The sequence below is a fragment of the Cygnus atratus genome, chromosome 5 (genome assembly GCF_013377495.2).
Source record: "Cygnus atratus isolate AKBS03 ecotype Queensland, Australia chromosome 5, CAtr_DNAZoo_HiC_assembly, whole genome shotgun sequence".
In the NCBI taxonomy this organism is placed as follows: Eukaryota; Metazoa; Chordata; class Aves; order Anseriformes; family Anatidae; genus Cygnus; species Cygnus atratus.
The window spans coordinates 32,416,575-32,430,573 of NC_066366.1; positions in this window are offsets into that span (position 1 = coordinate 32,416,575).

The following is a 13,999-nucleotide window of genomic DNA, read 5'->3' on the forward strand; positions in this document are numbered from 1 at the left end:
CAGTCCAAACTAATTACTAATTACAAAATTAACCTTATCTAACAATCACCGTTGCTGGATGTTACACTGATGTTTTTTTCCAGACCAAGTTTCCTTGGTCTAGGTAGGCCAAGGAAGCCATGTTCAGTTGTGGAATAATTTTATGTTCAACATCTGGGTCATGAACAAAGAAGGACTGAGGTTCAGTACAGTACTGAATTACTAGGCCATACACCGATGGTTTTGCGTTATAATAATGAGAACCTGACACCATGCTCGTGGATTGGGATGCATGAGACAACAAGCTGTTAATTATCATTGTGGCTGAAAATTACAAAGTTCTGAGAAACATAATCTTAAGCTGTTTTCTAACAAAAAGACACCATTTACTGATGTTCTGATACGGTTTGTTCAATATTGGACACACCACTTGGAGAAAGAAACCAAGCTAAAGAGAACTCAGAAGAGAACTATAAATGATTAAAAGTGTCTAAGGGCCGTTTGATAAAGGCTTGATAAAGTTACGGTTGTTTGGCTTAAAGAGAAGACTGAGATGAAACAACAAACAGTCCTTAGAGCTATAAAAATCACTTTCACAAGGTCGAGGCAACGATCGCGCACATTGGGAAAGACGGAAAAATTATGGGTCTGAACTACAGAGATAAAAAAGTTAAATATTAGAAATAATCTTGGAGCGATAAGATTGGTAAAGCCCAGCAAGAGACCGTTCAAGTTGGCTGCAGATTCGTTGTCTACTGGAGCTAGTTTGGCAGTCGACCTGCATGTCTTCCTGCCGTGTTCTGCTACGATTTTAGTAAACTAGCTTGCATGGCTCTATTTGCAGACTGTGTTGTTTTCAGCCCCGGCTTATGCAGCCATGTAGCTGCAGCACAGCCGTCTCTGGAGAACCCTCGATACATCCCCACACAAAGAACTGTTTGGCCCCCGTAACCTATGAGAGAGACCAAAGCTCTGCTCTACTGCAGAGAGCTCACACACCCAGGGCCACTGTTTCTTCACCCCGATGGTGAATACTGCACCATGTGTGCAGCAGTGGCCAGGGACAGCCAGAAAGGATGCCTTTCATCCTCAAGGCGAACAACTGCTAGAGGAGTGCTTCCAGAATTCTGGCGGGCACACATTAATCTCTCAGAAATCTTTGATTTTTTCCCCCAACTTTTTCCCAATTAAGTCATAAATTAAATAAATTAAATTTATTTCAGAGATCACCCGTCAGCGTGCCAAGAGGACTATCCTGTCACACAACTCTATGGACATGAACATACTCCAGTTTGCGCTACGCAACATGTAAAGATAATGTATTAACAAGACAGAAAATTCAGAACATGCAAGATATGAATGCCACAGAAGACTTGGGAATAAATAAATCTGTAACTGCCTTGCACCCACCCCTTCGAATTCCACAAAAAGCTCAGCCCAAGTTCACTGCTGTGAAGCACTAGTGTATAATTTGGTTTCTCTTGTTGCTGTAAGTTAGACCACTCTGGAACTGGCTGGCCACCAGTGAGAGGGAAGGAGAACTCTTGAAGTTCCACCAGCTGTGGCTGAACTGCAAAAAGTGCTGGCACCAGTCAGTATAAGCATATCAGAAAGCTACTGATGGTGCTCTAAGCTGTGACAAATGCAGTAATCAATAGTGCAGCTCTCGGTAGTTAGTGTAATCTATTATTACCATCTATTTAGTATGATTGTATTGTAGGTGAACAGTGCTTGGATCCCAGCCCCCAGGCAATAGCTCTTTACCTACCCACAAAGCCAGTTCACTTTTATTTGAAAAAAATAAAAATTCCTCCTTGCTTCAGCTCCATGCAAGCTTTTTATCTAAACGGAGATCAAAGTTTTCCAATAGCCTGTATGATTTACTTGGAATATTGCATTCTCTACTCAAATCCTGCCATTGTACTGATAGACACAGACACAGACACAGACACAGATTTCTAGGTTGGAAGAGACCTCAAGATCATCGAGTCCAACCTCCGACCTAACACTAAGTACTCCACTAAACCATATCGCTAAGCTCTACATCTAAACGTCTTTTAAAGACCTCCAGGGATGGTGACTCCACCACCTCCCTGGGCAGCCCGTTCCAATGCTTAATAACCCTTTCGGTAAAGAAGTACTTCCTAACATCCAACCTAAAACTCCCCTGTCGCAACTTTCGCCCATTCCCCCTCGTCCTGTCACCAGGCACGTGGGAGAACAGACCAACCCCCACCTCGCTACAGCCTCCTTTAAGGTACCTGTAGAGAGCGATAAGGTCGCCCCTGAGCCTCCTCTTCTCCAGGCTGAACAAGCCCAGCTCCCTCAGCCGCTCCTCGTAAGACTTGTTCTCCAGACCCCTCACCAGCTTGGTCGCCCTTCTCTGGACTCGCTCGAGCACGTCCATGTCCTTCCTGTAGCGAGGGGCCCAAAACTGAACACAGTACTCAAGGTGCGGCCTCACCAGAGCCGAGTACAGGGGGACAATCACTTCCCTAGACCTGCTGGCCACACTGCTTCTTATACAGGCCAGGATGCTGTTGGCCTTCTTGGCCACCTGAGCACACTGCTGGCTCATATTCAGCCGACTATCAACCAATACTCCCAGGTCCTTCTCGGCCAGGCAGCTTTCCAGCCACTCATCTCCCAGCCTGTAGCTCTGCTTGGGGTTGTTGTGCCCCAGGTGCAGGACCCGGCACTTGGCCTTGTTGAACTTCATACAGTTGACCTCAGCCCATCGCTCCAGCCTATCCAGATCCTCCTGCAGAGCCTTCCTGCCCTCGAGCAGATCGACACACGCACTTAGCTTGGTGTCATCTGCAAACTTACTGAGGGTGCACTGGACGCCCTCATCCAGATCATCGATAAAGATATTAAAGAGGAGGACCGGCCCCAGTACCGAGCCCTGGGGGACACCACTTGTGACCAGCCTCCAACCAGATTTGACTCCATTCACCACAACTCTCTGGGCCCGGCTATCCAGCCAGTTTCTAACCCAGCGAAGCGTACGCCAGTCCAAGCCCCGAGCAGCCAGTTTCTTGAGGAGAATGTTGTGGGGAACGGTGTCAAAAGCCTTACTGAGGTCAAGGTAAACCACATCCACAGCCCTTCCCTCATCCACCAAGCGCGTCACTTTGTCATAGAAGGAGATCAGGTTCGTCAAGCAGGACCTGCCTTTCATAAACCCATGCTGACTGGGCCTGATCGCCTGCTTGCCCTGCAAGTGCCGCGTGATGACCCTCAAGATAATCTGCTCCATGAGCTTTCCTGGCACTGAGGTCAAACTGACAGGCCTATAGTTCCCCGGGTCTGCCCTCCGGCCCTTCTTATAGATGGGCGTCACATTGGCTAGCCGCCAGTCAACTGGGACCTCCCCCGATAGCCAGGACTGCCGATAAATGATGGAAAGCGGCTCGGCCAGCTCCTCCGCCAGTTCTTTCAGTACCCTCGGGTGGATCCCATCCGGCCCCATCGACTTGCGCACATCCAAGCTCCTTAGCAGGTCGCCAACCATTTCCTCATGAATAGCGAAGGCCACATCCTGCTCCCCATCCCCTTCCGCCAGCTCAGGGCACTGGGTATCCAGAGAACAACCGGTATTGCCGCTAAAGACTGAGGCAAAGGCGGCATTAAGCACCTCAGCCTTTTCCTCATCCTTAGTAACTAGGTTTCCCCTCGCATCCAGTAAAGGATGGAGATTCTCCTTAGTCCTCCGTTTCGCGTTGATATATTTGTAAAAGGATTTTTTGTTGTCTTTAACGGCAGTAGCCAGGTTGAGCTCCAGATGAGCTTTGGCCTTTCTAATTTTCTCCCTGCACAGCCTCGCTACATCCTTGTAGTCCTCCTCAGCGGCCTGCCCTTTTTTCCAAAGATTATAAACCCTCTTTTTTCTGCTAAGCACAAGCCGCAACTCTCTGTTGAGCCAGGCCGGTCTTCTTCCACGCTGGCTCGTCTTTGGGCACGTGGGGACGGACCGCTCCTGTGCCGTTAAGATTTCCTTCTTGAGGAGCGCCCAGCCTTCCTGGACTCCTCTGCCCTTCAGAACCGCCTCCCAAGGGACTCGGCCAACCAGCGTCCTGAGCAGCTCAAAGTCAGCCCTCCGGAAGTCCAATACAGCAGTTTTACTGGTCCCCTTCCTGGCCTCGCCAAGAATAGAGAACTCTACCATTTCGTGGTCACTCTGTCCAAGACAGTTTCCGACCACCACATCTCCCACCAGTCCTTCTCTGTTTGTGAAGAGAAGGTCTAGCGGGGCACCACCCCTGGTAGGTTCACTGACCAGCTGCTTCAGGAAGCTATCTCCCACGCTCTCCAGAAACCTTCTAGACTGCTTTCTCTGTGCCGTGTTGTGTTTCCAGGATATATCCGGGAAGTTGAAGTCCCCCACGAGGACAAGCGCCGACGATTTTGCAACTTCTGTCAGTTGCCTATAAAACTCCTCATCCGTCTCCTCATCCTGGTTCGGCGGTCTATAACAGACCCCGACCAGGACGCTAGCCTTGCCGGCCTTCCCGCGGATCCTAACCCACAGGGATTCAACCTCATCATTCCCAGCCTGGAGTTCCACAACATCAAAAGATTCTCTAATGTAGAGAGCCACGCCACCACCCCCTCTGTGCTGCCTGTCCCTCCTGAAGAGCCGATAGCCAGGCATTGCAGCACTCCAGTCGTGGGAGCGGTCCCACCACGTCTCCGTGATGGCAACCAAGTCGTAGCCTTCCTGCTGCACGATGGCTTCCAGCTCCTCCTGTTTGTTACCCATGCTGCGTGCATTAGTGTAGATGCACTTCAGCTGGGCCATCGCCTTCTTCCCCAGCCTAGCCATTGTTTCCCCCGGCACGGCTCCAACAAGCCTTGTTTGAGCCCCGTCCCCCTTCTTGCCTAGTTTAAAGCTCTCTCTATGAGCCCCGCCAGCTCCTGGCCTAGGATCCGTTTTCCCCTTGGAGACAGGGACCCGTCTGAGGCCATCAGGCCGGGTGCCGAGTAAAGCTCCCCATGGTGAAAAAAAACAAAATTTCTGTGCTGGCACCAGCCTCTGAGCCACCTATTAACCACGTGAGCTTTCCATGTCCTCTCCGTGCCTCTCCCTTCCCCCGTAGGGATAGACGAAAACACCACCTGCACTCCCGCTCCCTCCACCAATCGTCCCAGCCCCCTACAGTCCTGTTTAATAGCCTTCAGGCTTCTGTTTTCAAGATCATCACTGCCAGCCTGGACTATCAAAAGCGGGTAATAGTCAGAGGGGCGAACATTTCCTTATTACATTGCCTTATATAGGCAATAAGTCAGTCAAAGACTATACAGTCACCAGAAAAAAATCCAGAAAAGCTGGTCAGAAGGGGCCTCTGGAAGTCACGTTGTCCAACCCACCACTTGAAGAGGTACAATCACCAACACCAGATCCGGTCAGCTTTGTCTGGTCAAGGCCTTAAAAACTTAAGGACAGCTAGAAGGTGCTGCAGGAGGGTACCTGGCCTACGGCCCACAAAGACCAACTTGTGAAACTGCCGCCTGCCTCTTCCTGCTGCTCTTGTCTTCTAGTGGTGATACAGCTCACAGTGCTTGTGCTTTCTCACTGGGAACACCGCACTAAGAAGTATTGATGGTAAGAAGACAAAAGCCCTTGGACACTGTTCTGGACACAGGTATTTCTACTCTGTAGTCTTTGTGTTACAGCACAAGGGTGTTTCAAGCAACTGCGCAAGACACCAAGTGTGTTCCCAGTATGTCTGCATCACTGTCTCCTACTGACAAAGGTAGCACAACAGCAGTGTTACTCTGCACAAAGGTTAACTTAAAGGTCATTTACTGTTGCAATGCAGAAAACAAAAATCCAGGAAAAGTCTGTGTATTCTGACCTAGAAGGCATACACTTTACCACTTTCTTTAGAAAACCAATAGATAGGAAGAAGAAAACTGCCAAGGAAAATTTATCTTTGAGGATCTACATATCTGTTTGCATTAGCTATATGCTTATCATTGCTATCGTAAAACCCTAGAACAAAGTTGATCAAAAGCAATATTAGCCAATGCTATTTAGTCTGTTTCATTGTAATAAAGTTTCAGCCTAAACAATTGTTCCAAATTATGAGTTAAAGCCTCATGAAGGGTCACAGATGAGGCTTCACTCCTAATAGAAGTGTCAGCTTCAGTGAAAATAGGACAGTGAGACCAGAAGTGAAATCAATGATGGGGCTGTCAGCTAGAGGGTTTGGAAACTGCTAATGAGAAGTTTTTCCCAACACTCAGAGTTAGTTATCCCATTGAGGAGGGATCAGTGCACACTCACTAGATCCAGGCAAGTTCAGGAAGGGATTGTGCTGAGTGAAGTCTTGCCAATAATCCTAATACACGAGGGAAGTAGTGCAACAATATCATCTCTGGTAATAGTCACCCAAGCCTTTACTCCTGACCACCTCCACCTGTTCCCATATGAGAAAACAAGTTTTTTTTGTTGTTGTTGTTGTTCTTCTTCTGTTTGGTTTGGTTTGTTTGTTTATTTCCCCAGAGAAACTTGCTGAGAAAGTCCCTGTACTTTCCTTAATGCCAGCACTGTCATTATGTCGATTTCAGAGGCAGGGGTGTATTTGCATATGTGACTCCCCGGGACCATTTCCATAGCCTCTTGCTGTACATCTGAGAACAAACTGATGAGTTAAATCAAATTGCACGTACATTGTGCAGTGCCAGTGATAAGGTTTTATAGCCTTAAACAGCACTGAAAGCAGCTGAGCTAACTGAGGCCAGTTAGCACTTTACCAAACAAACACTTCTGATGGGCTGTGCTAAGAAGCCCAGATCATCTTTAACGAGCCTGCCATGTCCAGATAGAGTCCCTTGGCTACTCTGCAGCTGGTGTTTGCATTCAGGGTGGCCCTTCCTCACCATCTTACACCTGCTCCTGAGAAGAGTGAGCCAATGTACCATAGAGCATAGCCATCAAGTACCTGCAGCCTGACAGAGGGGCTGCCTTGGTCCCACACACAGCACCTCCAAGTGCTAGAGTGCCAGGAAGCTGATTAAGCCAACTTAATTACAGCGAGATTGGTTTGCCACATCCCATTGGCGATAGTGAGGAGAAGCAGTGAAATCAAGGGCTGGGTATACACAGCCAGTATTCCTGATGGGAGCTGGCAACAGTCTGAGGAGGGAGCTTTCTGAGGAGAAAGGGAGTGCTCTTGGCAGGCTGATTTCGAAGAGAAGACAAGCTAATATATTTTGAACTATCACCTCAGAGCTGGCCTGGAAATCAGTGTGTTAAAGGAGGGAGGTAACTGAAGAATCCCTTCAAAGATGCAGAGAATGTTTCCTCTTTTTAGCACCCATGTTTCACAAAAGTAGTCTTTTTTTCTAGTGCCACAAACAGGCCTTAAACCTTTGCAGAAAAATGGGAACTTGCACCAGTAGCATGCAGCATAATACATAAGCAATTGTCTGAGAAATTGAGGAAGAGGGTGAATAAGGAAGAAGAAAGAAAATATACGACTGAAAATATATAAAAAGTATCTTCCTACACCAATAAAACAAAATAGGATGTGCTTTTGCCCACAGCTTGGAAAGACTGTATTTGAGGTCTTAAGAATTCGTTGAAGTACTTATTAAACAACAATTTACCTACTCAATGTATATGACTGCTTAGGACAACCTTTACTACTGTTTATCACTTCATATTGACATGCTTGACAAACATTGAGGAACTTTAAAATCCTATTAAGTAAAACAGGACGCTTGGGCCTACAGAAAGATCAGATGATCTCCTCTAACATGTTTGCCTAACGTGCAGAGTAGAGCTAGGACATGGCCCAAATGAGTACAAGTATCCTGCAAGTATTATGTTTTTTCTAGACACTCGTATCAGATCATGGCCTGAATAACATCCTTGCAGATGCCCAAATAAACTTTGGAAAACATCTGAAAATGGTAGTGATTTCAGGTATTTAAAGATAAATCTTTCCTTCCCATAGTGAAACTAATCAAGCATGGCTTTCACCTGCTGTTCCTTTGAAGCAACAAACAAGTCTTCTTCTGAAGGAGCAAGTGGCATCATCTTCAGCTTAAGAAGTTCCTAGCCACTGACTATAGTGGGGAAGCAACATTTGAAGCAGTTCTATTTCTTTTGCCCTTTTTTTAAAGATCAACTATTGTCCTTTTAGGACACAATACAGAGGTAAGATGAAGCTTTGAGCTAGCACAATCATTTCAAGGCTTATGGAGGCAGCACCATTAGTATTACTAGAAGTATGCATGTTTTTATTATGTGCCCAGTATAATTGCCTGCTCCAAATTCTTTGCTAGCAAGTAGGGCACCATAGCTCTGTGCTGCTTCTGTAATTTTGATTCAATATCATTTCCCTTTTCTTCACAAAAAAAGAGCCTTGTCTCAAAAAAAACCTGCTGGTTCTTTCCTCCTGTGCCCTATTTTTGCTCAGATTTTTGTATAATTAACACCACATAAGAAGGTAACGTAACAGCCCTGTAGACACATCTCCCAGTTATACTGAGATGCAAAGATGACTTTCCGAAAGTCTAGTATTTCCTCACCTAAAACAAGAATTGTTGGGCATTCATTAGAAATTCATCATTTTACTCATGTTCACAATGTCTGTAGGACTGGGGGGAAAAAAAAGATCAAGGCTGCACCTATGCTGCTGAGAAGCATTTGAACTCAGGGTGCCTTCAACAGCCTGGTACACATTGCCAGGAATTTCACTGGTCCTCACATGGCTGGCAACATCAAGCACGATAGAAAGGACTTTGTGACCACTGCAAGAAGAGATCCTGGTTTGTCTTGTTTTTCTTCCTTGACATTACTACTGCAAGCACACATGGATAACAGTATTTTTATTGCCATATGTACTCCTGGTGAAAAAGGGACCGTGAGGCACCTTTACAAGAAGATACTCTTAGTTTTCCTGTCAGAAATCTCAGAAAAATTGAAGATCTAGTCCCAGTGGTTCTCCTAGAGGAGGAAAACGTTTATTTTGCTCTCAAGACTGTCCTAGAAAGTGAGGGTTGGGCCCCATACTCCAATATAATATGCTCATCACCTTATCTGATATTAAGCACTGTCTCTGTACTATCCTAATTTGAAGCAATATGGCTAATAGAAACAAACTCATATGGAGGATCTGAGCAATCACCACATATTTTTAAGCATGCCTAAATACTTAGGAGGCTCTAGAACAGTAATTCTAAGTCATCCTGACTTTAAGCCCTGTACTCTGCTTAAGACAGATCCCAGACACCCAAGAAGTTTTCAACCAGAAAAAAAAAAAAGTCTGATAGAGATTTCAGACTCTGTTGGCAGGGAACTGGCTGAATATTGGTTTGGGAAGGCAGTCAAAAAAATAAGAAGCAAAGAGATGAGAAAGTCTGCCCTAAACAAAGGCCCCCCACACTTAAGGAAAATCCTGAAGTAGTACAACACTGGAGGTGCCTACCAAAAAGAGGTTAGCTGTGAAATGGAAAATTATCTTAGTCTTCATTTATTCAGGAATGCATGACGGATGTCTTTACGCACAGAATTAGACAATTTGCATATCTACCTCTTCTGCCAATTTTCCTCCCTCCTACATAACTTTCAACACTGGCATCTGTCTGTAACAAAAAAAAAAAGGGGGGGGGGGAGGATAATTCCTGAATTTGATGTGCTCAAAAGCTGTAGTATCTGGGTTTCTCCTGGCTTAGCTATCTTATAAAATCTAAAATTATGTGTAGTCAAGAAAGCCAATATAATGTCTTTAAAGTTCTGTAATGTAAATAAATCATCTGAATTTGTCTATGAAGGACTGTCAGAACTGACTAATGCGACAGTGACTTCTGCTGAGTATTTCGCTGATCTTGGCAAGTTCTGCACTCTTTTATTTAAAAGGCAGTGAATTAGAGAAGCAGTTGTTACACTTCAGTGAGGCTTTCTACTGATCGTTGATGTCAGTCATTTTGCCAAGCATTTCTATAAATAAGTTGAGCTAGATCTTCTAGTATAAGACTAACCAAGGACAGGGATTTTTACAGATTCTGCAGTATTAGGTTTAAACCTTCCCTTATTAATCTGCAAGATATTAGATTCTGTTTGGGGAAGAAAAGGAAACGTCTTCATAAAACGAAACAGAAGAAGAATTACATATAAAGCACTCTAATGTTCAAGGAACCACCAAAGCAGAAAAAACTACATTTTAAAAGTACAGAATATACAACAATTTACAAATCAAGGTCTTTAGCATAAGCTATGTGGGAAAGGGATTTAAGAATTACAAGTGATCACCCCAGGCATGAGTTAGGTAGTTCAAGTGACCACAAACAAATATGAAGTAAAGTTTTCATCTATCTTGCTTAGAAACACGAAACAAATTAAATACATCTACTCACCCCCTTACTTATTTACAGCCACACAGCTTTGCACTGGTGATTAGATAATAAAACTGCAACCTCTCCTCAGGCCAGCGTTTCTGGGACGAAGCCAGTGTTTGCAGAGAAGCTCCAACCTCCAGACCATCAGGCAGAAAGGGGCTCCATGGGTCGTCAGGGCCTGCCCAACCACCCCCTGCCAGACACGGAGGCCATGTCCCACCACAAGCCTAGACCAAACAGGCCCAGCTTCATGGTGCTGGGGCAGGCCAGGCCAGAAAGGCATCTCATAGCACAGGGCTAAGGCTGGGGCTGAGGCCAGCTCCAGCCAGGGCCACAGGGACAGGCCACATGCAGGGGACACGCCTTGAGGTCCCGAGCAAGAGGCACCAGAGGCACAGCTGAGCCAGCAGCCAGCAGCCCTCCAGCACGATACAGCCCAAGCAGGGGCTGAGGGCCCTGGGCCGAGCTTAAATAGAGGCCTTGGGCCCGTGGCTGTGGGGAGGCCCCAGGTGAGGCTTGCCAGGGCTCGGTGCTGCCCTCAGGCCTGGCACTCCTGGTCCATGGCAAGCATTTAACTGGTGTTTACAGCAAGCTATGGACCTGAGATATGTCCAGCTGCCAGTCTTCCTTAATATCTTTTAAATTGTTTGCTGTACTTTGTGAAAAATGTTTTCAGAAAAGTTCTTTAAAATCAATCCTTTCACTTGGACCAGTTGGTGTTGGCAGTGGGTAGGTTCCCGCTCTCCCCTGAGGAGCTGCAGCTTCTTCACATCTATGGCTGTGGAGGAGACTGGATGAGCGCTGGGGAAGGCTAGCAGCTCCAAAACCCTGCTTCTGGCCATCCTACTTCCCCTAATGTAATTCCCCTACATCTGTTCTTGTAACTGAAGCATCTGTAAGGTACCAGCCCTTCAGTGTGTCTTTGTGCTCTAGGCACAACATTGCTCCAGGAATGGTATTTTCTTCATCCTCTGCGTGTGTCTTTGTTGTGTGTTATTTTTTCTCGGGGTCTCTATCACCAGATACATTTACAGCTTAAATGGTAATAATCAACTTAGTTGCCTTCACCTAGTACAAGCCTGCCAATATACATTATTTTTCCATATGTTTCTTTGCTTCTGACTATGCTAGGCAAGAAAAAAAAAAAAAAAAAAAAGAAAAAATGGGTGATGAAGCTGCCTCCTTTTATGAGAATACCCTGATGTCCAGGCACTGGAGACCCCATACCTGTATCAGAGCAGAACAACATTTCTCCTACTTAAACCCTAGTTAATGCAAATTCTCTGGGGCTGCAACAGTCTTCACACCATGTTCACCTCATGCACCCAGCTCCCCTGCAGTGCTAAAGTGACTATTACATGGATGAGATAACAGGGCGTTGGTTTCCAATGAAATGCCCAACAGCTCTGGTTCTCTTGTGTGCTTGGAGTTAATCATTTTTGAAAAGCAACCTTCTCAACAAATTTTCATATCTACCATTGTATTTTTAATCTCATTTGCTGAAGAAAGTAAGGTAAACAGTGAATGGAAATAATCATGCCACTATGCCATAACTGCATATTTTCTTTTCATTCAGCTTCTAATAGACCTTCAGTTAATCCTCTGAGACGTTCAGTTAGCAATTCAACTTTAAAATCTTTTTTTCTTCCTTGTCTTGTTTGTTCAATGCCTCACTCCCACTATTCTACTGAAAAAAGAGGATAGCGTGAATAACTAAGCCAGAAATAATGCATGTACCAAGCTGCTACGATCAATCCACGAGTAACTGGGTAATATAATTAGACAAACAGTCTAATTTAAAACTCTGGACAGTTTTCCTTAACTTACTTTCTGTATAAAACATAGCAACCTCTTATCTATCACACTGAAACCTCTGCACTCTGAATCTAAAACTTGTAAGGAAAGTGATTTTTAACATAAAGTTAAAAGACTGTAAAAGGAAAAGAGGAGCTTAGGTTGGAATGAAGTATTGACAGAAATCCTGTGTATCTCACACTGCCTCACATCAACAGCTGATTTGGGTCACTCACACCAGTTTCAGAAAGGGACAATTATATTTACATCTCTGCGTTCAACAAGAAAAAAAGGTCACACAAGGCATATACCACTCATTCTCAAAGTTTCTCTGAGTTGTCCTTTCATTTCATGACTCTCCAAAACATCTCCTAAAGTTTACTCTCTGCAGTCTCACAGTTACCTACCAATACTGTCAAATTTTAACAGCCTGTGCTGTATTTTAATTTGAAACAACTAGTTCTTTTTTTCGTTTCTCATTTTTATGTGCGAATGAAAATATTCACTATTCCTTTTATATACCTGATCATGTTAAACAATCATCTTGTAGGAACTCAATGAAAATATAGAAAGCCTAGTCTTTTTCTACCTTATTTGCTGTTGCACTCTCAGGTCTCCTTTTTTTCCTAGAATACTTTCAGTTTTATTCTTCCCTTGTGCATGTAACAGATCACAATATTCACATTTTTAATACTGCCTATATTACTGTAAAGAAGCTCAGTTCTCAGCTTTCTACTAAAAACTCCCTAGTTTCAAAGATTTTTAGCTATGCTAATTAACAGTTTGGGCTTAACTCTCTAGTCTTTTAAAATGTTTGTTCTTTATTCCACAGGACTATTTGACTGTGGATACTCTATACTCAATAGAAAATACATATAGTCATATCCTTTTGCAAAACATTGAACTTACTTACAAATTAAATGGGGAACCCACTCTTTACTGGTTACAACTGATAGGCTGTTAACACATTTAGTATGCCATTACAAACATACCAGATCTAATTTTTTAAATAAGATTACAGATTTAGTACTTGAACTCTGAATTGCGTCCTGAGAAAACAATCCACACCGGTACAGAATTTCAGGTACATGCAAGAAAATCTAGGCTATTTTAAATTGCAGATCTTAGATTTCCACAATTATCATAGCAAACTTTTCTTTCGCACTTCTGGTTTTTTTTTGTGTTTTTTTTTTGTTACACATTCTTTGATATACTTCTACATCTACCTTCATTTGAAGCTAATAGTTTACAATTTGAGCCATTTTTATATTGCTTTATTCACTGAAGCTAAAGCTAAGCAAACCTTTACACCTTCATTTTCCATAATTACTACAGAATTCAGCCACTTAGGCTTTTCTTTAATGTTCTATTTATCAAATTCCTCTCTAAGTTTTTACTGAAGCAGTAAAGATGCTGGTCTACGTTTGTAGATTTTTTTTGCAGTATAACTGTATCTTATATCACAGCAATTTCTGTCTCACACCTTCAAAATATTTGATCAGCGCACCTGTGAATTCCTGTCTACCTAATGGACACAGCCTCCTGACAAGCCCTGTCATGTTTGTAAGCACAGAATGAGTAGTCTTCTCTAGAACAATCAGAAGCTATTTATTTACACTATTTTCTTTTACCTTTATATCTAAATCACTTATGCATGTGCAAAGGTTTCCCTGCTTTACATTCTGAATTGTGTTTAAGAGCAGTAAAGTTTTCTCTCCTCATTTAATTAGCGAACATTAACTTAATGCCTCACCACCTGACAAATGCATATTAAAATTTCAACCAATAAGCAGATGTTCTAATTCCCTGAAACAGCTCTCCCTGTCTTCAAAATAACTTCTGTGTTGTACAAAATGTATTTACTTAGCATCTTTTA